This window comes from Artibeus jamaicensis, unplaced genomic scaffold (genome assembly GCF_021234435.1).
Source record: "Artibeus jamaicensis isolate MK-2021 breed Jamaican fruit bat unplaced genomic scaffold, CSHL_Jam_final scaffold_1964, whole genome shotgun sequence".
NCBI lineage: Eukaryota > Metazoa > Chordata > Mammalia > Chiroptera > Phyllostomidae > Artibeus > Artibeus jamaicensis.
Genome location: NW_026522030.1, coordinates 69,259,486 through 69,280,025, shown reverse-complemented (window position 1 = coordinate 69,280,025; position 20,540 = coordinate 69,259,486). Strand labels below are relative to the sequence as shown.

Here is a 20,540-nt window from a genome sequence, read left to right as displayed (position 1 = left end):
GTACCAACTGATAGTTAAGTGTTTAACATTCATAACATGGCCTAGAGTGCAATATGAATCATTCAGAGCCAGGACTCTGACTTTCTGTTTCTAAAAATTACTTTTCATCAACAGTAACCTGGCAACTCCACATTCCCTGCCACAAGAGAATAAAAGAAATGCCGGGGACATGTGAAGTAGGCAGAGGGTAATTCCAAGGTCAAAGCTGAGGTCTTGCAAGATCTACTTGTTTGGCTTAATTTTAATACAACTTTCTAGTTGCTGTCTGAAATGAGTGGATCATCATATTTCTGCTGTCTTTGTTCTGCCCCAGAAGTGGTCAACAGTCTACAGTATATACCAACTCTGAAGAAAATTAAAATCCATCTCAGAACACTTACTATATTATTACAGTAGTCTTTTGTGTTGTTAAAAATGTGGGCCTCTTCTGAGAAAGCTATATACCTCAAGCCCTCTTTTTAAATTGTACTTTAATGTTTCAAGATAACATCCGAAAAACAAAGCAAAATTTTTTTCACTTTGGAAATACAATATTAATAAGAGCACTTGAAGCTGCTTGCATAAAATCTTTTATCCTAGTTAGCAAAGGACACTGAGCATAACATAAATCCTTTTTAATAATTTGTCTCCACAGATAAAGTGCAGATAAAAAAGCTTTGCAGATAGATGTAGATGAAATAGGATAAAATGTCTGAACACTTACTTTGAGATTAACAGGAAGATATTTTACCATAAAAACTCTCCAAAATAATTTTCTCAGTGTTCTGTTTTGCAAGAAACTCAAAATTGAGTTCTGAAAATCCACCATGAAAGACAGAGATCTAGGGGGAAATGGTTTCCCATATTATTTCAATGGGATTTTTAGGTTCTGACAACAGGAAAATACTTGCACAGACCATATGCATTTTTCATCCAGAAGAGCCTTCTCCAAAATATTTTTCAAGAACCTTGCCCATAAGAATTTAATCAATTCAAGAGAATAAAGAAACAATTTTTAGCATCAATTTGCCATATCTACTATCACAAATGCCCAAATATCTCTTAATGAGCAATGATGGTATTGCTACTTTTCTGAGACCTAATTCTTTTAGTTTCAAATAGGAGATCTAACTTGGGTTGCAAGCAAAAGTATGCTGGTCAGACCCAGTTAGAGAACAAAGACAGAGTTACTAAAAGGAAACAGGAGTGTCTAATAAATTCAAAGCCAGGATTAGAACCTGGAACTGGTCATCAGAACCCTGAGGGGACACATGGTTTCTAACCTCAGTTCCCCTCTGTATCTGATCAACTGTTTATCTGATCCTTACCCAATTCTAATCAAGTGTGCATTGAAAGACCTTCTTAAGCCTAACTTCAAATTCTCCATAAATTTTCACAGGATTTTACTCTCTTTGTGTGACTGACAAAGCTCTGAGAAGCTGTGTTTCTCTATTACCAAAGTAAGCAATGAACACAGCTTTGTCTTAGCAACAGATTGTTGGTAATATTTGGGAGTCCTACATAACTTGAAAGGGCTAACAAAATATCACCCTATCCATGAGTTCTTTTAGTAAACAGGGTAAGTAGTGGCTTCCAGCCAAGATGGTGGCGTAGGCAGACATAGCTAGCCTCTTCATACAACCACTTCAGAATTACAACTAACATATAGGACAACCATCACTCAAAACCATCATATATCGAGTTGAATGGAAACCTGACAACTACAGAATTAAAGAAACCACATGCATGGGCACAGGCACAGAATGGGCTGTCTCTCACCCATGTGTGGTGGATAAAATTCCAGGAGGGATGTCTCAGGAGTGAATAGGCCAAGTCCTGCACCAGGACCCCAGCCCAGGGTTCCAGTGCCAGGAAGATAAGTCCCCACAACTTCTACTGCAAAAACCAGTGGGGATTGAGTTGGTGAAAGGAATTCTGGAGCCCCAAGCAGTTTCTCTTAAAGAACCCACAAATGGACTCACCTACTCAGACTCACTCTCTGTGAGCTCCAGTGCCAGAGTTGCAGTTTGATGAGCACCAGTGGCATATTGGGAGAGGCTGGTATCTAGCATCAGGGCAAGGAGAGGCCACTGTCCCTTTTCTGAGCCCTCCCCCTGCAGAGCCAAGGAGCTGGCAGGCTAGTGCCATATTTGAGACTCCATCAACCTGTCTGACATGGTTTGACCCACCTTGGAGGCCCCAGAGACTCAAACCCACCCAACGTGCCCCATGCCCCCCACACTACTTTTCCATATGAATGGCTCACCTTTGTTCATGCTACACAACTTTCTAAATCGTATCAAACAAGCAACAGCCAGAGACCTCTAGGCTGTGCACTAGCAGCAGCCAGATTAATTTCACAGTTTGGCTTAACCTGGTCATCTCCAAGCCCAGCACAAGTAGCAGCCTTCTCAGCTTGCTTTATATTTACAGCTCAGGAACAGCAGCACAGGGCAAAACACAGCAGCACAGGGCAAAACACAGCAGCACAGGGCAAAACACAGCAGCACAGGTGGGGGCTGAACTAGGCCTATACCACACTGGAAACCCCAAGTCCAAAGCATCCAGTGGGCAGCTGTAGACCACGTCTGAGCACTTCCACCCTGTCCCTAAACAGCTGATCCTCCATGGAGGGCAGAAGTTGGTGGTCAGTAGTCACAACCAGTCCTTGCTGCCGAATGCCTGACAAAATCCCTCCCGTTGATCTGCCAACAGCAACCAAGGCTCAAATATAAGAAGAGGGTGTACTCACCCCACACAAGGGTTGAGCACCTCAGATACCCAGTTTAAGTGATAAGGGAGGCTATGCCACTGGACCCTACAGGACACCTACTACATTAGGCCACACTACCAAGACATGGAGTCAAAGAAGCTCTACCTAAAACATAGAAATAAACAGGGAGGCTGCCAAAATGAGGAGACAATGAAACATAGTCCAAATGAGAGAATAGATCAAAACTCCAGGAAAGAGCTCAACGAAGCAATCTGTCAGATGCTGAGTTCAAAACACAGGTTGTGATGATGGTGAAGGAACTTACTGAGGATCTCAAGTACATAAAAAAGACCCAGTCAGAAACAAAGGATTCACTGATTAAAATAAAGAACAATTTACACAGAAACAACAATAGAATAAATGAACTGAGAAACAAATCAATGATTTGGATATAAGAAAGCAAAAAAGAACCAATCAGAACAACAAGAAAAAGAATTTTAAAATGAGGGTAAAATAAGTAGCCTCTGGGACAACATCAAGATGTCTGACATTCACATCATAGGGGTGTAAAAAGAAGAGGAAGATCAAGAAATTGGAAATCTATTTGCAAAAATAATGACAGAAAACTTCTCTAATTTTGCAAAGGAATTAGACATGCAAAACAAAGAAGCACAGACTCCAAATCAAGTTGGACCCAAAAAGGACCACTCTAAGACACATGAGAACTAAAATTCCAAGGGTTATACTCTGGTTTCTCTTCAGACCGCATAAATCTTTCGCCTTTTAAAATACCAAGGGTTAAAGATAAAGACAGAATCTTACAAGCAGCAAGAGAAAAACAGTCACCTACAAAGGAGTTTCCATAAGACTATCAGCTGATTTCTCAAAAGAAACTTTGCTGGCAAGAAGTAATAAAAGTGATGAAAAGAAGGGACATACGACTATTTTAGTCTGTCCAGCAAAGCTATGCTTTTTTTTTCATTCAGTAGTGGGTATTTATTTTTATCTTTTTAAATATATTTTATTGATTATGCTGTTACAGTTCACATTTTTTCTCCCTTTACCACCCTACTCCCTGAAACCCCTCTCCCACCACCATCCCCCCAAATTCATGTCCATGGATCATACATGTAAGTTCTTTGGGTTCTCCATTTCCTACACTATTCCTAACCTCCCCATGTCTATATTGTGTCTACAGTTTATGCTTCTTACTCCTTGCGCCTGTTTCCCCATTCTCCCCTTTCCCACTTCCTTCTGATAATGCTCCTTGTAATCTACATTTGTGTGATTCTGTTCCTGTTCTAAGTTGTTTGCTTAATTTTTGTTTCTCAGGTTCAGTTGTTAATAGTTGTGAGTTTTTTTTTTTATCATTTTAGAAAGAAACAAGAATTCAAAAAAAATGAGGAGAGGCTTAGGAACCGCCAGGACATCTTTAAACGCTCCAACATCCAAATTATAGGAATATCAGAAGGGGAAGAGGAACAGTAACAAGTGGAAAATTTATTTGAACTAATAATAAAGGAGAACTTCCCCAATCTGGAAAAGGAAATAGACTTCCAGGAAATCCAGGAAGCTCAGAGAGTCCCAAAGGAGGTGGACCCAAGGAGGAACACACCAAGGCACATCATAATTATATTAGCCAAGATTAAAATGAAGGAGAGAATCCTAGAAGCAATAAGAGAAAAGGAGGCAGTTACCTAGAAAGAAATTCCCATCGGCCTGTCAGCTAATTTCTCAAGAGAGACCTTACAGGCAAGAAGGGGCTGGAAAGAAGTATTCCAAGTCATGAAAGGCAAGGACCTACATCCAAGATTGCTCTATCCAGCAAAGCTATCATTTAGAATGGAGGGGCAGATAAAGTGCTTCTCTGATAAGGTCAAGTTCAAGGAGTTCATCATCACCAAGCCCTTATTATAAGAAATATTCAAGGGATTTATCTAAGAAAAAAGATTAAAAAAACAGGTACAGTAAAATGACAGCAAACTCACAATGGTTAACAACCACACCTAAAACAAAAACAAAAACAAACTAAGCAAACCACTAGAACAGGAACAGAACCACAGAAATGGAGATCACATGGAGGGTTTTAACAGGAGAGTGGGACAGGGAGAGGGGGGAAAGGTACAGAGAATAAGTAGCATAGATGGTAGGTAGAAAATAGACAGGGGGAGGGTAAGAATAGTATAGGAAATGTAGAAGCCAAAGAACTTATATGTACAACCCATGGACATGAACTAAAGGGGAGAAATGTGGGTGGGAGGGGTGTGCAGGGTGGAGGGGACAACTGTAATAGCATAATCAATAAAATATATTTAAAAATACATTTAAAGAAATAGAACCTTCATATTATCAAAGAAAATCTCATAGGAACATGTATCGTAAGTGCTGCCTGGTCTTCAGTCAGAGAGGAAATTAAGAAAAAGAATTCCAAAACATTCCAGTTGAAGTGCCAAACTGATGACTTAAGTGAAAATATAATAGACATCAATTTTTAAATAAATTCAAAAAGTGTCCCCACTTTGCAATCAGTTGTGAAATATTTGCTAATATAGAAGATTGCCCTCAACATATGAACAATATGTTGTTAAAATTCCTCTGGAATAAACTATTATTATCATGATGATTTTTTTCATGCCTTGGGAAAGAGCTAAAGCTGATCAGATCTTTAAAGCCATCTCACATGAATTCTGACTGCTGTGGAATTCGGGAATCAGTCCCTTTATCTCCAGACATCACCAGCTGGTCTGCTGAGCTTGTCCACTCCAAGTCCTTCCTTTCTGTGCCTTGTGTTCATTGTTCATTTCTAGTCCATTTTCTCTGGGACTTTGAGTCTTGGTTCTTTATATGTTTATTTCTCCTTTCCACCTTCTTCATTCATTTCCTCAGTTTTTTTTTTTCTGGGTTCATAACTCCTAAGAGACTTTTACCTTCAAAAGTCAGTGATGTCCCAATAGCAAAATCTATTGGTTTCCTTTCAATTCTGTTCCTATGCCCATCCCCACACGTAACCTTTATTGTTGGTTTAGTATTTTTCCAGTCCTTTCAAAATGCACTATAAACATGTGCATATAAAAATGTATGACATATTTTGTGGCTTTTCTTAAAAACGTAGAGATTAAGCTTTTCCTTTTGCTCTGACTTGCTTTTTCATGGCGGAGATCTCTCTATTGTATACTGAGATTTGCCTCATTCTTTATATTCACTGTATAGCATTCCATGATATGTACAACTTATTTGACAATATTATTCCATATTGTTCTCCTATTGATGGACATTTAGAATGTTTTAATTTTTTCTACTATTGTAAACATTAATGCAATTAACATTCTTAGTTATGCCACATTAGAGGCATGTGAAAAATGATGCTGGGTTGGAAAATTACTACGTTGAAATCCATAAAACTTTTTAAAATATATTTTATTGATTATGCTATTACAGTTTCTTCCCTTTAATTCCCTCTCCCTGTACCCCACTCCCACCAGCATCCCCCAACTTTAGTTCATGTTCATGGGTCATACATATAAGTTCTTTGGCTTCTACATTCCCCATACTATTCTTAACTTCCCATGGTACATTTCCCATACTATTCTTATCTTCCCCCTGTCTATTTTGTATGTACCAATTATGCTTCTTATTCCCTGTACCTTTGCCCCATTCTCCCCCTATTCTTCCACGCTGATAACCCTCCATGTGATCTCCATTTCTGTGGTTCTGTTCCTGTTCTAGTGGTTTGCTTAGTTTGTTTTTGTGGGGGGGTTTTGGTTCAGTTGTTGATAGTTTTGAGTTTGCTGTCATTTTACTGTTTGTATTTTTTATCTTCTTTTTATTAGATAAGTCCCTTTAACATTTCATATAATAAGGGCTTGGTGATGATGAACTCCTTGAACTTGACCTTATCTGGGAAGCTCTTGATCTGCCCTTCCATTCTAAATGATAGCTTTGCTGGATAGAGTAATCTTGAATGTAGGTCCTTGCCTTTCATGACTTGGAATACTTCTCTCCAGCTTCCTCTTTCCTGCAAGGTTTCTTTTGAGAAATCAGATGATAGTCTAATGGGAACTCCTTTGTAGATAACTCTCTCCTTTTCTCCTGCTGCTATTAAGATTCTCTCCCTATTTTTAATCTTGGCTGATGTAATTATGATGTGCCTTGGTGTGTGCTTCCTTGGTCCAACTTCTTTGGGACTCTGATCTTCCTGGACTTCCTGGCAGTCTATTTTCTTTGCCAGATGGGGTAAGTTCTTCATTATTTTTTCAATAAGTTTCCAATTTCTTGCTCTTCCTCTTCTCCTTCTGGCACCCCTATGATTTTGATGCTGGAACACTTAAAGTTGTCCTGGAGGTTCCTCAGCCTCTCCTCATTTTTTTGAATTCTTGTTTCCACATTCTGTTCTGGTTGAGTGTTTATTGGTTATTTTTGTTCCAAATCATTGATTTGAGTCTCAGTTTCCTTCCCTTCCCTGTTGGCTCCCTGTACATTTTCCTTTATTTCAGTTTGCATAGCCTTCACTTTTCCCTCTACTTTGCAACCATACTCAACCATTTCTGTGAGCATCCTGATTACCAGTGTTTTGAACTCTGCATGTGATAGGTTGGCTAGCTTTTCAATGGTCAGTTCTAGTTTTTGAACTTTGATCTGTTCTTTCATTTGGGCCATATTTTTCTTTCTAAGCCAGCCTGTTACATTCTAAGGGACTTAGGTATTCACCAGGGCAGAGCAACTCACATCACTGGGTTGTGGCTCTGTATGTTGGAGTGTGGTCCAAGAGGGAACTATGCCACTTTCTCAGTGCTCAGCAAGCTTTCAGTCACTTCCTCTGCTACCCACAAGCAAATTGGGCCCTTCTGGTGATGATTCCTAGTTGGGTGGGTTTGTGTACTTTCTAGGGCCCTGTGAGTCTCTCCAATGAACTATCCTGTGAGATTGGGAGTTTCTCTTGCCACCTCAACTCCTACAGATGTTTTCAGTCAGAGGTTTGAGGCGATTATGTCTTATTTGATATTATACATGTTTTATGGCTATTGGCCTTTTATATTGCTAGCTATTGGTTTTTTTCTTCAGAAAAATTTTTCTGTGCATACAACTTAGTATATTTGTACACTGAGTTGTCTTTTTCTCAATGATTGTATAAGTATTTGTATATTCTACATAATTATCTAATGTCAATTATATATGATGTAAATATTTTCTTATCTGTTATTTTTAAAGTTTTTTTTTTAGATTAAAAAAGTATTTTTAGAGAGAGGGAGATAAACATCAATCAGTTACCTCTTGCATGCCCCCAGTCGGGGACCGAGCCTACAACCCCAGTACCTGCCCTGACTGGAAATCAAACCAGCAGCCTTTTGGTTCATAGGCTGACACTCAGTCCAGTGAGCTACATCATCCAGGGCTTATCTGTTACTTTCTTTACAATGTTTACAGTATCTTTTATTGTTCAGATATTTTTAGTTTTCATACATTTAAACCTGACAATCTTTCCCTTGATAGCTTCTGGGTTCTGTGATTTGTTAAGGGCCTTTTCAACCCCAATTACAAAGAAAAAATACTTTGTTCCAATACTTTTATAGTTGATTTTGGTACTAGCTTATTAACTCATCCTAAATTTGTTTTCACGAATATGATATAAAGTACAAATCTAGGTTATTTTGAAGATCCTAGTGGATAACTGTAGCAGAGGCAGTTAAATGTTCATCAAAACATTACTGCTTCTTCCTGGGCATAAAGCATTCTGCCTTTCTTAGCCTTCTTTACAGTGCAGTGTGACCAGGGGACTAAGCTGTAGGGAGGAAATGTCACTAGAAATTATGGCCCTTCATTTGTGCCCAGCCCATAAATGCTTTTTTTGCCGCACCCTCCACGCTCTTTTTCCTCTTCTGGCCAGCGCAGTTGACCAGCTATGGAAACCATGTTTTGAAAGTGCTAATATCCTAAGATGGCAGAAGTCTTGATCCTTGAATCATATTTGGAGGAGGACCACCACCAATCAGGAACACTCATTTCAGACTTTAAGTGAGAGAGAAGTAATATTTTCTGTTGTTAAACATTATAGTTATAGCAGCTAGCGTTACCTTAACTAATATAAGAGCGAATTTTTCCAACAATATTTATGGAAAAGTTCATCCCTTCCCCACTGAATCGAGATCCTTTTACCTTCATCATACAATGGTTAATTGGGTAACAGCATAGCCATGGCACTGTTTTGTCAACTTAGGCATGGTATGTACCTCTCAACCTGTTTCCCCCTAAGTAAAATGGGTTCAGTGGGAATGTGGTAGGTAGTGAGCTCTCAATAAATGTTAATTGTTCTCAATGTTGTTATATGTTAAATCCCATTAAGCATGGTCCTATTCTATTCTGTGACATGTTTATCAATTCCTTGCTTGTTTATTGTGGCCTATGTCCTTTCTCCTTTCTCCTTTAATTCAATTTTTGTCGGACCTAGTACCACCTGTACACCTGAACACTTGGGTCTGCCCTGGGCCTCCAGCATTATAGGCTCATGCTCTAGGTTTCCTCCAGCCAAGACCCTTCCCAATGGGTGAAGCGTCCTGGGGTGTGGATACAGACAAGGGTAAAGAGTAAGTCTCTCCTGTCTTCACAGTCTGGATGTGTAAGTGCCCTCCTACGGTGCCCAGGCTATTAACTCCAGTACCACATGTGGAAAAGGTGCTAACAAAAATGTTCTCCATGGCACAGTTGCAACCTTACACTTACACAGGCCATGATGTGTGACTCAAACCTCCAAAAAAAAACCCTTCTCCAACACGGTCCTCAGAAAGTCAATCCGGACCAGAGCTCAGCCTGGTTGAAATAATCTCTAGGCCTGAGGCTGACTACCATGGTGGTGAGGGCATGGGGAAGAGGTTGGAGCTGAGGATATGGGGGCAAAAGAGAGTGGAGAGAATATAGAGGCTGTATAATGTGGTTGCAGAAAAAAGGAGTCAGAAGGACTTGTTTGAGTTTTAATCAATTAGAAGAATTCTAGACTTTTACAAAATATTTTATTTATTTTTAGAGAGATGGGAAGGGAAGGAGAAAGAGTAGAAGAGAAACAGCAATGTGTGATTGCCTCTCATGTGTCCCCTATAGGGACCTGGCCTGCAACCCAGGCATGTGCCCTGACTGGGAATCGAACCAGCGACCCTTTGCTTCACAGGCCCGTGCTCAAATCCACTGAGCTACACCAGCCAGGGTGGAATTCTAGACTTTTACGTAGAAAACCAGTGTGCTCTGGTCTAAGTGTTTGTGTTCCCCAAAAATTCATATTTTGAAATCCTCACTCCCAAAGGTGATGTTATTAGCAGGCAGAGCCTTTGGAAGGTAATTATTTCATGAGGGTGAAGAACTTATGAATGGGATTAATACTCCCATAAGAGACCCAACAGAGCTTCATAGCTTCTTCCGCCCTGAGAAGATGCAGCCAGAAGTCCGTGACCTGGAAAAGGGCCTTCAGCTGATAGTGCTGGCAACTTGGTCTTAGACTTCCAGCTTCGTGATAATTAAATTTCTGTTTATAAACCCAAACACACACACACACACACACACACACACACACACACACACATCTACAGAAGACATTTTGTAACAAAAGGACTATAATTTCATACAAATACAATGGACTTATAAATAATTTTGGTCCCATGTAAACCACATAGAAAATAATCATCTTTTGAGTCTTACCCTTATGGGAACACAGTATGATTTTTCCTGGCTGACTGTGTAACCTGAATAATCAGATACAAATCATTGTTAGCAATTTAATGACACTAGGGATAACCTGATAGACCTCCTCAGCTTGTGACTGCCATATTCTTGGTAATATAGGGACATGAGGGATCCAGAATTCTCACAGGAGAGTGTTGGGAGTGGAAGTCCTAATGGAAGGTAGCCTCAAGGGACTTGCCCTGATTGATACTACTTTTCATAGCAAACATGATGTTTTTACTTAGGGTGTGTTTACATATCGACACAAAATAGCAAATACTTTTGCAAAATTTATACAAGATTGAGGCAGTTTCAATTATTCACACAAATAGATTTTTCTATCATTACCCCCGCAATTGTTTTTGTTGACACAGGTGGTGATTAGGGCATGCTGACCCCATCTTCTAAGCATCTTTTTCAACACCCCTGCTGTCAGCAGCATTAGGAGATGGGCAGTTTTACCTTTCCACGTAGCCTTGATTGCAACTGAATGACTTTGAGGTACTGATATTTATTCTCTTATGTTCCACAAAAGACATAAGCTTCATTATTTTAGACCCACAGTGATGAATTATCAGCTGGATTTAGAATCAAGTTTAAAATAACTTGTGTCTATGACTAAATATTACTAATTTGGCATGTTAGAATAAAATCCAAAACAGATTTAAATGAGGCAGTTTAATGAGACAGCTGATTAATAATTTCAACAAGCACTTAAGTCTTGAAAGAGGTCATTGAAGTGACTCAGGATTTTTATTGCACTGACCATCTGTTGGATGCCCTAGTTGTAAGCTTTTCTCAAAGGTAGTCAGCACATTATGTATCTATGGAAGCTTTCTGCTTTGGCATTTTATCTTAATTATTGCCATTTAATTAAGGTAAGGACAAATCTATTTTTAAATCCTATTCCTCTTCTTTGTGTCAGAGGTCTGAGATTAATTTTGGAGAATGGTGTCAGTACAGTTATTGCTGATACATATTTTTAAAAACTTTTTATTCATAACTGACTTTGGGCTTACAGGAGAGTTTGCAAAAATAGTAGAGAGAGTTTCCAAATATCCCTCACTCCGCTTCCCCTAATACTATTATCATAGCCAATGATCAAAATCAGGAAATTAACATTAGGATTTTTAAGTAAACTACAATCCTTATTAAAATTTCACCAATTTTTCCACTTTCTTCTTCTTGCACTGTGTGGAATCTCACAGAGAACAGGTTATCCTTTGGCCTTACTACCTTCCAGTCAATAACAGTTGTACAGTGTTTCCTTGTCTTTCATGATCCTGACACCTTTGAAGAGAATTGATTAATTACACTGTTGAACACCCTTCAGCTTGCATTTGTAACTGGCTTCTTTCACTAAACATGTTTTAAAGGCTTATCATGTTGAGGTATACATAAATATTTCACTCCTCTTTATGGCTGGAAAGTATTTCATTGCATGGATAAATACCACATGTTGTTTATCCATTTATCAGTTTGTGGATATTTGGATTATTTCTCCTTTTTGGTTATTATGAAGAGTGGTGGTGTGAACATTCATGTGCAAATTTTTATGTGGATGTATGTTTTTATTTCTCTTGAGTAATACCTAGAAGTAGAATTGCTGAGTCATATGACAACTATATGTTCCACTTTTTAAAAAACTGCCTAATTGTCGGTGAAAGACAAATACCACATGATCTCACCATTAAGTGGAACCTCATCAACAAAACAAACAAGCAAGCAAAATAGAACCAGAGACACTGAAATTAAGAACAATCTGACAGTAACCAGAGGGGAGGTAGGAGGGGATGAAGGAGGGGGGGAGAGGGGAAGGGTTTTGGGGAACAACTATAAAGGACACATGGACAAAACCAAGGCGGGTGGAATCAGGGAAGGGAGGTGGGGATGGCTGGGGGGGCAACTGTACTTGACCAATAATAAAGTAATTAAAAAAAACAATATTCAATGACAGCTATGTACATTTACGATACATTATATTTTTTTAGATCTTTATTTCAACCTAATGATGTATTTATTTTCAGCATTCTAAAAATAATCAAAATAAATATTATGGATGTTGCATTAAAAAAATGAGCTGCCTAATTGTTTTCAAAGCAACTGCATTATTTTACACTTCTACCAGCAGTGTATAAGGGTTCCAGTTTCTTCACATCCTCGACGACACTTGCTATCATCTGTCTTTTTTACTATAGCCGTCCTCATGGGTGGGATAACCCTTAATTTTTAAGAGCTTTTTATATTATATAATATTGGCCTTTTGCCTATGGCACATATGCTCTAAACACTTTCTCCCAGGTTGTCAATTGTTTTTTGACTATATTCAAGAAATTTTTGTCATGCCCTGGTAGGGGGGCTGAGATGGCGAAAACATCAAAAGTTGTACATCAAAAGTTGTAGGTTGGATTCCCAGTAGGGGTATGTGGGAGGGGGAACCGATTGATGTTTCTCTCTCTCTCTCTCTCTCTCTGTGTCTCTCTCTCATCAATAAACATATCCTTGGGTGAGGATTTTGAAAAAAAAAGTCACAAATTTATTAGAAATTTTGTCTTTACCTTAGTAATTTACAACTCCATCGTTGTCATATACTGTTCTGTATGTATTTGGGTCTAATTTTAACTTTATGTTCTATTTCACTATTTGCCTATTCACTCACCATTGACTTAATGTTTTAATTATAGTAATTTATGTATATTAACATCTAGTAATGCTAGTCCCCAGTTTTTTTTTCAGTGTTCTCTTGGTCATACTTGCATGTTTGTTTTTCTATATTAACTTTAGTGTCAACTTTTCTGACTCTTTAAAATGGCTTGTTGGTATTTTTATTGGGATTGCATTAAATTTACAAATTGGAGACTTCTGCCAAGATGGAGGCGTAGGTGGAAGCACTTTGTGTCCTTGCACAACCAAATCTAAAAACAATAAAGTTTTACCAATAATAAACGCAACCAAACCACACAGAAAATCGACAATACAGAGTCCGAAAACAACAAAATGCTCAGCTAAACCGGTGAGAGGGGCGAAGGTAGCACCGGAGTGGGTGGGCCAAAAAGATCCCCGACCGGGGTGGTGTGCAAGCAACCGAAGGCGCGGGCTAGCTATGGGTGGACACAGGGAAGAGGCGCGGCTCTCTGTCTGTGGTCGGACATGCATTTGCATGCAGATAAACCAGTGAAGAGGTGAGCGTTGAGACCGCACGGTGCAGGGTGGCAGGCTTGCACATTTGTGCTCAGATAAACAGGCGGGGGCAAGCGGTGAGGCCAATCGGGCGAGCGGAGAGGACCACCATTGCTCCCTGTCTGACCCACCCCCACATACAGCATCACAAACCAGCGACCTGGGTAGCCCCGCCCTGGTGAACACTTAAGGCGCCTCTCCTCATACCTAACAGGCACAAACAGATAAAAATATGGCTCAAGAACAACTCAGAGCCCCAGAGCCAATAAATCTAAGCGATGAAGAAATAGCCAAACTTTCAGATGCACAATTCAAAACACTGGTGATCAGGATGCTCACAGAACTGGTGGATTTTAGTCACAAGTTAGAGGAACATATGAAGGCTAAACTAATTGAAATGAAGGGAAATGCACAGGAAACCAATAGTGATGGAAAGGAAACTGGGACTCAAATCAAAGGAGTGGACCAGAAGGAAGGAAGAGATGACCAAACAGAAAGGAATGAAGAAACAAGAATTCAAAAAAATGAGGAGAGGCTTAGGAACCTCCAGGACATCTTTAAACGCTCCAACATCTGAATTATAGGGGTACCAGAAGGGGAAGAGGAACAGTCATGAGTGGAAAACTTATTTGAACAAATAATAAAAGAGAACTTCCCCATTCTGGCAAAGGAAATAGACTTCCAGGAAATCTATGAAGCTTAGAGAGTCTCAAAGGAGGTGGACCCAAGAAGGAACACACCAAGGCACATCATAATTACATTAGACAAGATTAAAATGAAGGAGAGAATCCTACAAGCAGCAAGAGATAAGAAGACAGTCACCTACAAAGGAGTCCCCATCAGACTGTCAGCTGATTTCTCAAAAGAGATCCTACAGGCAAGAAGGGGCTGGAAAGTATTCCAACTCATGAAAACCAAAGACCTACATCCAAGATTGCTCTATCCAGCAAAGCTTTCATTTAGAATGGAAGGGCAGATAAAGTGCTTCTCAGATAAGATCACATTCAAGGAGTTCATCATCACCAAGCCCTTAAAGGGACTTACCTAAGAAAAAGAAGATAAAAAAGATGAACAGTGAAAGGACAGCAAACTCACAGTTATCAACAACCACACCTAAAACAAAAGCAAACTAAAAGGACAGCTAGATCAGGAGCAGAACCATAGAAATGAAGATCACATGGAGGGTTAGCAACAGGGGAGTGAGAGAAGGAGAAGGGGGGAGAAGGTACAGAAAATAAGTAGCATAGACAGTAGATAGAAAATAGATAGGGGGGAGGGTAAGAATAGTAGGGGAAATATAGAATCTAAAGAACTTGAGACACGTGTTCATGAACTAAAGGGGAATGGTGGGGGAGGGGTATGCAGGGTGGAGGGGAACGAAGGGGGGAATAGAACAAATGTAATGGCATAATCAATAAAATAAATATATTAAAAAAACAAATTGGAAAGAACTTATATCTTTATAATGTTCAGTCACTCCACCCAACAACAGAGACTGAAGTCTTTTTATTTTTTTCAAGTCTATTTTTATACCTTTCAGTAGTGTTTTAGCTCTTCTCCTTCTTTTTAAATTTAACCTTACAATCCTGGCTGGAGTGACTCATTGGGTTGAATGTAATTCTGCAAAATGAAAGGTCACCAATTTGATTCCAGTCAGGGCACATCCTGGGTTGTCAGCCAGGTCCCTGGTATGGAGTGTGTGAGAAGCAACTGATTGATGTTTCTCTCACACTTTGATGTTTCTCTCCCTCCCTTCCACTCTCTAAAAATAAATCAAATATTTTTAAAAAATGTAATTTTACATACTGAATCTTGTTCCTTGCTATAGTAAATCATGTTTCCTCTAACATTATGTCTTCTGTTTATTGTTTGTATATATAAAGCCTTTTGATTTTTGTATGTTAATGTTATATCCTGCTATTTCACTGAATTCTTTTATTGTTTAAATTAATTTTATTATTGATTTTTCTGGAAGTTTTCAAGTATACTCTCATATCATTTGCACAACAGATATTTTTAGTTCTCTACCCATTCTGATGCCTCTAACTGATTACTCTTGTTTAATTGTATTGGTTAATACCACTAGTACAATGGTGAATAGCAGTGAACAGTGCACATCCTTGTCTTCTTTCAAATCCTAGAAGAATTACCTGTAGTATCTTTCCACTAAACAAGAAGCTAGGCTTAGGAGTAAGGTATACATATACATTTTTTTATATCATGTTAAGAAAGTATTCTTTAATTACTGTATTCTTGAGTGTTTTATGATAAATAGGTGCTCACCTACTCAAAGGCTTTTTCAGCATCTATGAAATAATGATATTTTTATTAGATTTATTCATATTGGCTATGATATTAATTGATTTCACGCCAGATTTGCATTCCTGGAATAAATCCCACTTGGCCGTGGTGTGTTATTTTCTTAATGTGATATTGAATTCTTCTTGGTAATATTCTGTTTAGAATTTTTGTATCAATGTTCATGAGTGATATTGGAAAATAGTTTTCTTTCTTTATACTGTATCTAATTTAGATATCTGTTATATTTGCTTCATAAGAGGAATTAGGAGGTTTCCTTCCTTTTTAATGTTCTAGGTTAATGGTTTAGTAGATCCCCCTGTCAAATCATATGGGTCTTGTGCTTTTTCTTAGTGTAGTTACTTAATACTTTTTTCTGTTTCTTCTGTGAATGTTAGTTTCTTTAAGCCCTTTAACTCTTGTGGAGAATTATTAATTTGCTCTAGGTTTTCAAATGTATTTGCAGTGATGTCTGCAGAGCAGTTTCATATGGTTTTAATTTTTTTCTTGCCTCAATGGTTATCTCTCCATCAGAAATATATGAAAGTATCTGAAAATCAACAGATAGTCATTTATAGTATGTGTTGAGAACCCTAATATGATATGTGATAGTATGCAAAGAGAATTTCTTCTTTTTCTTGGTACATTTCTATATTACATTTTCCAGTGAAAATATTTATATATTACTCATGTAAATTTTTTAAAAGCCATATGGACAAAAGAATAAGGCTCAAGAGGACACACACATGCACAGAGGAATGGCCTCTAACTGCTAAGTGTCTGCTATATGGGGTCTATGGCTCAAAATACTGCTCTACAAATTAACTTGTCAAGATACATGAGTCAGCCCATTGTGTTAACAATTACACTGTATCTGGAGCACATTTTTGAAATGATGACATTATTAGTTAAATGAGCACATTCTTAATGTATATGCTGCCCCTCTTCCCAACCTAAATGGAAAGCCTCTTTGTGAACTTAGATGAAGACTTCTCTCATAGTAGTAGCAGAGTTCCCTGGTTATACCAGGTACTCAAACATTGATTATTACTTTGACATAATTATAACACCTTGCAATGATGCAAAGCACCTACACATATTAAGTATCTCTATTAGGTAGATTTGGAAGGGTATCTGCATTTTACATCTGAAAAAAAATCATAGATTCAGTGGCTTTGCTCAGGCCATCTGGCTCACACAGGGTGATGTTAGGAGTGGCACCAAGTCCACTCCTCTTCCCCTTGTGCTGCAGTGATCATCACAGCCTGACTTCTCCCAGGCCATGGTTTAATGCCCCATAACAATGTTTGCACAACAATAATGTCAATAGCAGAGATATCACATGGGCAAAACACTTTAGATATTGTGCTTTTAAATGCTCACTCAAGCCTTAAGAGGGTAATTGTGTAATGACTTAGGAATTCCAGCCACTTTAAAAGACTTACTATAATGGCAGAAATGATCTGTGATGCTAAGAAAAAGAATTAAATACATTATATTGCTTAGCATTTCTATTTAGTTGAAAGTATTCAATAAGTTCTTAGTTATTCCACTCCCATTCACTCAACAAATATTTATTAAATGCCAAGTATGTGCCCCTCATGGTCCTCAGCACTGAGGATACAGTAGTGATATCCTCTGGAACTCTCACTCCAGTGGAAGGAGACAAATAACAAACAAATGAATATATTCAGTGGAAAATTCTAGAGGAATGTAAAGTGGGAAATGAGGCTTTAATTAAGCTGGTCGGGTGAAGTCTCTCTGATAAGTAGACATCTAAACAGGCATGTAAAAGAATTCAAGGAGTGAGCCATACTGGGGAAAGCTATCTCCAAGAAGGAACAACAGTTAGAAAGGTCCTGGGCCAGGAAAGAAAATTCTGTCATTCTGAAAAGTGTAGAAGAGAAAGTTCTCTCTTCCACAGAGGATTGCAGCTGCTCAACATCTCTTCCAAGATTCAAGAATGATTGTGCACAGTGTCTTGTATTCACGTGATTGTTGATATTTAAAATAAACTTTCTGCCCTGACTAGTGTGACTCAGTTGGTTGGAGCACTGTCCCATAGCTGAAAAGTTGTAGGATCGATTCCTGGCTGGTGCACATGCCTGGGATAATATTTATCCCCAGTGTACAAGAAGGAACTAATTGATGTTTCTCTCTCTCGTTGATGTTTCTCTCCCTCTGTCCCTCCCTCATTTGCCCTCTTTCTAATAACAATAAGCATGTTGAAGAATCAAGATGGCAGAGGAGTGAGGAGTGAGTGGTAGCTACCCTAACCTTCTCCCAGGACCAATCTGAAATTAGCTAAATTGTGGGGAAATTGTCTAGAATAAACAACTGAACAATAGCGGGAGAGAAGCCTTATAACTATGGACGGACAGAAGAAACAGCTTCACCACAATGAGACTGGGAGTCCAGAGGAGGCGTGAGAGAGTCGGCTGTGCTCCACTGGGTGGCAACCGAAGTGCCTGAGGGTTATTTCAATGGCTGGAGGGTTTCCTCCGAGAGGTGTGGGGTCTACATCCCAAGCTGAACTCCCCAGCCTATGGCACCACAGCCCAAAAAGAACCCAGATAATATCCAGCTTTGAAAAGCAACAGGGTTTCTCTGTGTTAAGCACAGATGGCTGGAGTCACAGAGAACCATTTAAAGAACCAATGCATAAATTTACCCATGGGCTCTTACCTATATTAATTAGTTCATTTGTTGTTGATAGTGCTTTGGTGGATCCTTTCCTACAATTTGGTTCCTATTTTTAAAATTTATTTACTTCCTTTTTCCTTTTTCATGATCTCTTTCACCATATATATATTTAAATTCCTGTTTAAATCTAGTAAATTTCATGGGCTCTGGCAAAGGTGGGGACAGAGTGGACTAGAGACACTTGAGGAGAATCTGGGGTTGGTGGCTTTCGGGAGACAACTGAGAGAGTAGCCACCAGGATCCTGGTGTTGTCATCGCCCATACTGCAGGAGCCATCTTGCTCAGGTAGACCATTCACCTCTGAGTGGCAGCAGCCTGAGGGGAAGCAGTAGCCCCACCCACAGGAAATACTCTGCCCCACCCTGTGGTGCTTAAGCTTGACAGCTGATTACAGGCTGATTAGATTAACAGCTGAAGGAGACAGCCACAGACTGTGGATCACTGGTAGTCTTGAAAACAGTGGTAAATACTAGAATCTGCTGAGATGAATTCCACCACAGCTTTCGTCATGATTTGTGTTATTTTTCTCTCCTGCAGAACATTTGAACATTCATTCTTGTCCTTCAAGTTTGTGCCTATTAGGTCACTGGTTTTTATATTAGAATTTATTTCAAATCTCCTATTTTGCTCCTCCCTTCTCTTACTCCATTTTACCTTCTTTCCTTTTCATTTTTATTTTCTCTCTTGCTATGACTTGTTTTCCTTCCACACTCTTACTCTTTCTCTCTGCTCCAGCCTCTCAAAACCATTTGTCTTGTCATTAGTCATCTCACATTCTTTTTCCTGATCTTAAAATACCCTTAATCTCTCTCCACCTTTATAAATCCTTGCTCATTGGTTCTGGATATGATACTTGTTACATTTCTTCAATTTATTTCCAGATCTTCACTATTTATTTCAATCTCAAATTCTACCATGTCCCTTTCCTATTCTATTTTGCCTTCCTCCTGCCCTTTCTTTTTTCATTTTAGATTTTAATTTTTCCCTGACTTAGCCTAGTTTTCATTCCTCACTCTTAGTATTCCTTCTCCCTCTGGCCTTTCAAAATCACTTCCCTTTCCTCTTAAGCTTTTTTTCCCTCTTATTTCCATCTTACCTATATTAATTAGTTCATTTGTTGTTGATAGTGCTTTGGTGGATCCTTTCCTACAATTTGGTTCCTATTTTTAAAATTTATTTACTTCCTTTTTCCTTTTTCATGATCTCTTTCACCATATATATATTTAAATTCCTGTTTAAATCTAGTACTATATACTTCCCTTCTCTTGCTCCATTCAGCCTTTTTCATTCCCTTTTTTCTCCACTTAGACTGTGTTCTCTCCCTCTTCCTCTTCCAAAGGAAGAGAAGAATGATCACCAATGGTTATTGGCAGTTGCAAAAGCAACACCAAAAGCTGGCTTCATGCTCAGGTGAGAACACCTTGCCGCCTTCTCATGGTTTCAGGTGCTCTACATATTCAGAGAAACTTCTCTAGTAACAAACTATAGAAGTGATCCTTGAAAGTATAGTTTTCCCTTTTTTATTTACAATATAAATTTTACTTTCTCCTATTGCCGTGCCCTGATTCCCTACTCTTATTATTGCTCCTCCTTCTACCCTCTCAAAGTAATTTTTCTTTCAGTTGGTCACCTCAAGGCTAACATTTAAAACGGATTGAGAAATAAGGAGCTTCCCAAACAAGAAAAAGCTAAAGGAGCTTATTAACAGCAAATGAGTACCGCAACAAGTAAGAAAAAAAAATTTTGTGTGTGTGTATATTATGCAAGAAGAAACAATCGAAAGAAATCTTTTTACCTTTTAAAATTGACTTCTTTCGTTTTATCTTCCCATCAAAATATGAGCACAGGACTGATTATAATCATCCTAATTTTATAGAAGAGACAAAGTAAGTGAAGAGATAGTAGTAATCCAGTTGTAGAACAGAGTATATGGAATCACTCTGGTGATGGACAAAAACAC

At 38.7% G+C, this 20,540-nt stretch overlaps 1 non-coding gene across 1 annotated transcript; it reads right to left on the bottom strand.

Moving 5' to 3' along the window:
* Positions 1-19,879: 19,879 nt before the first annotated feature.
* LOC119053807 (small nucleolar RNA U3) lies at positions 19,880-20,093 on the bottom strand. Its single transcript, XR_005083378.1, has one exon. It is a non-coding gene; the product is annotated as a small nucleolar RNA U3 (small nucleolar RNA).
* Between the last annotated feature and the right edge of the window lie 447 nt (positions 20,094-20,540).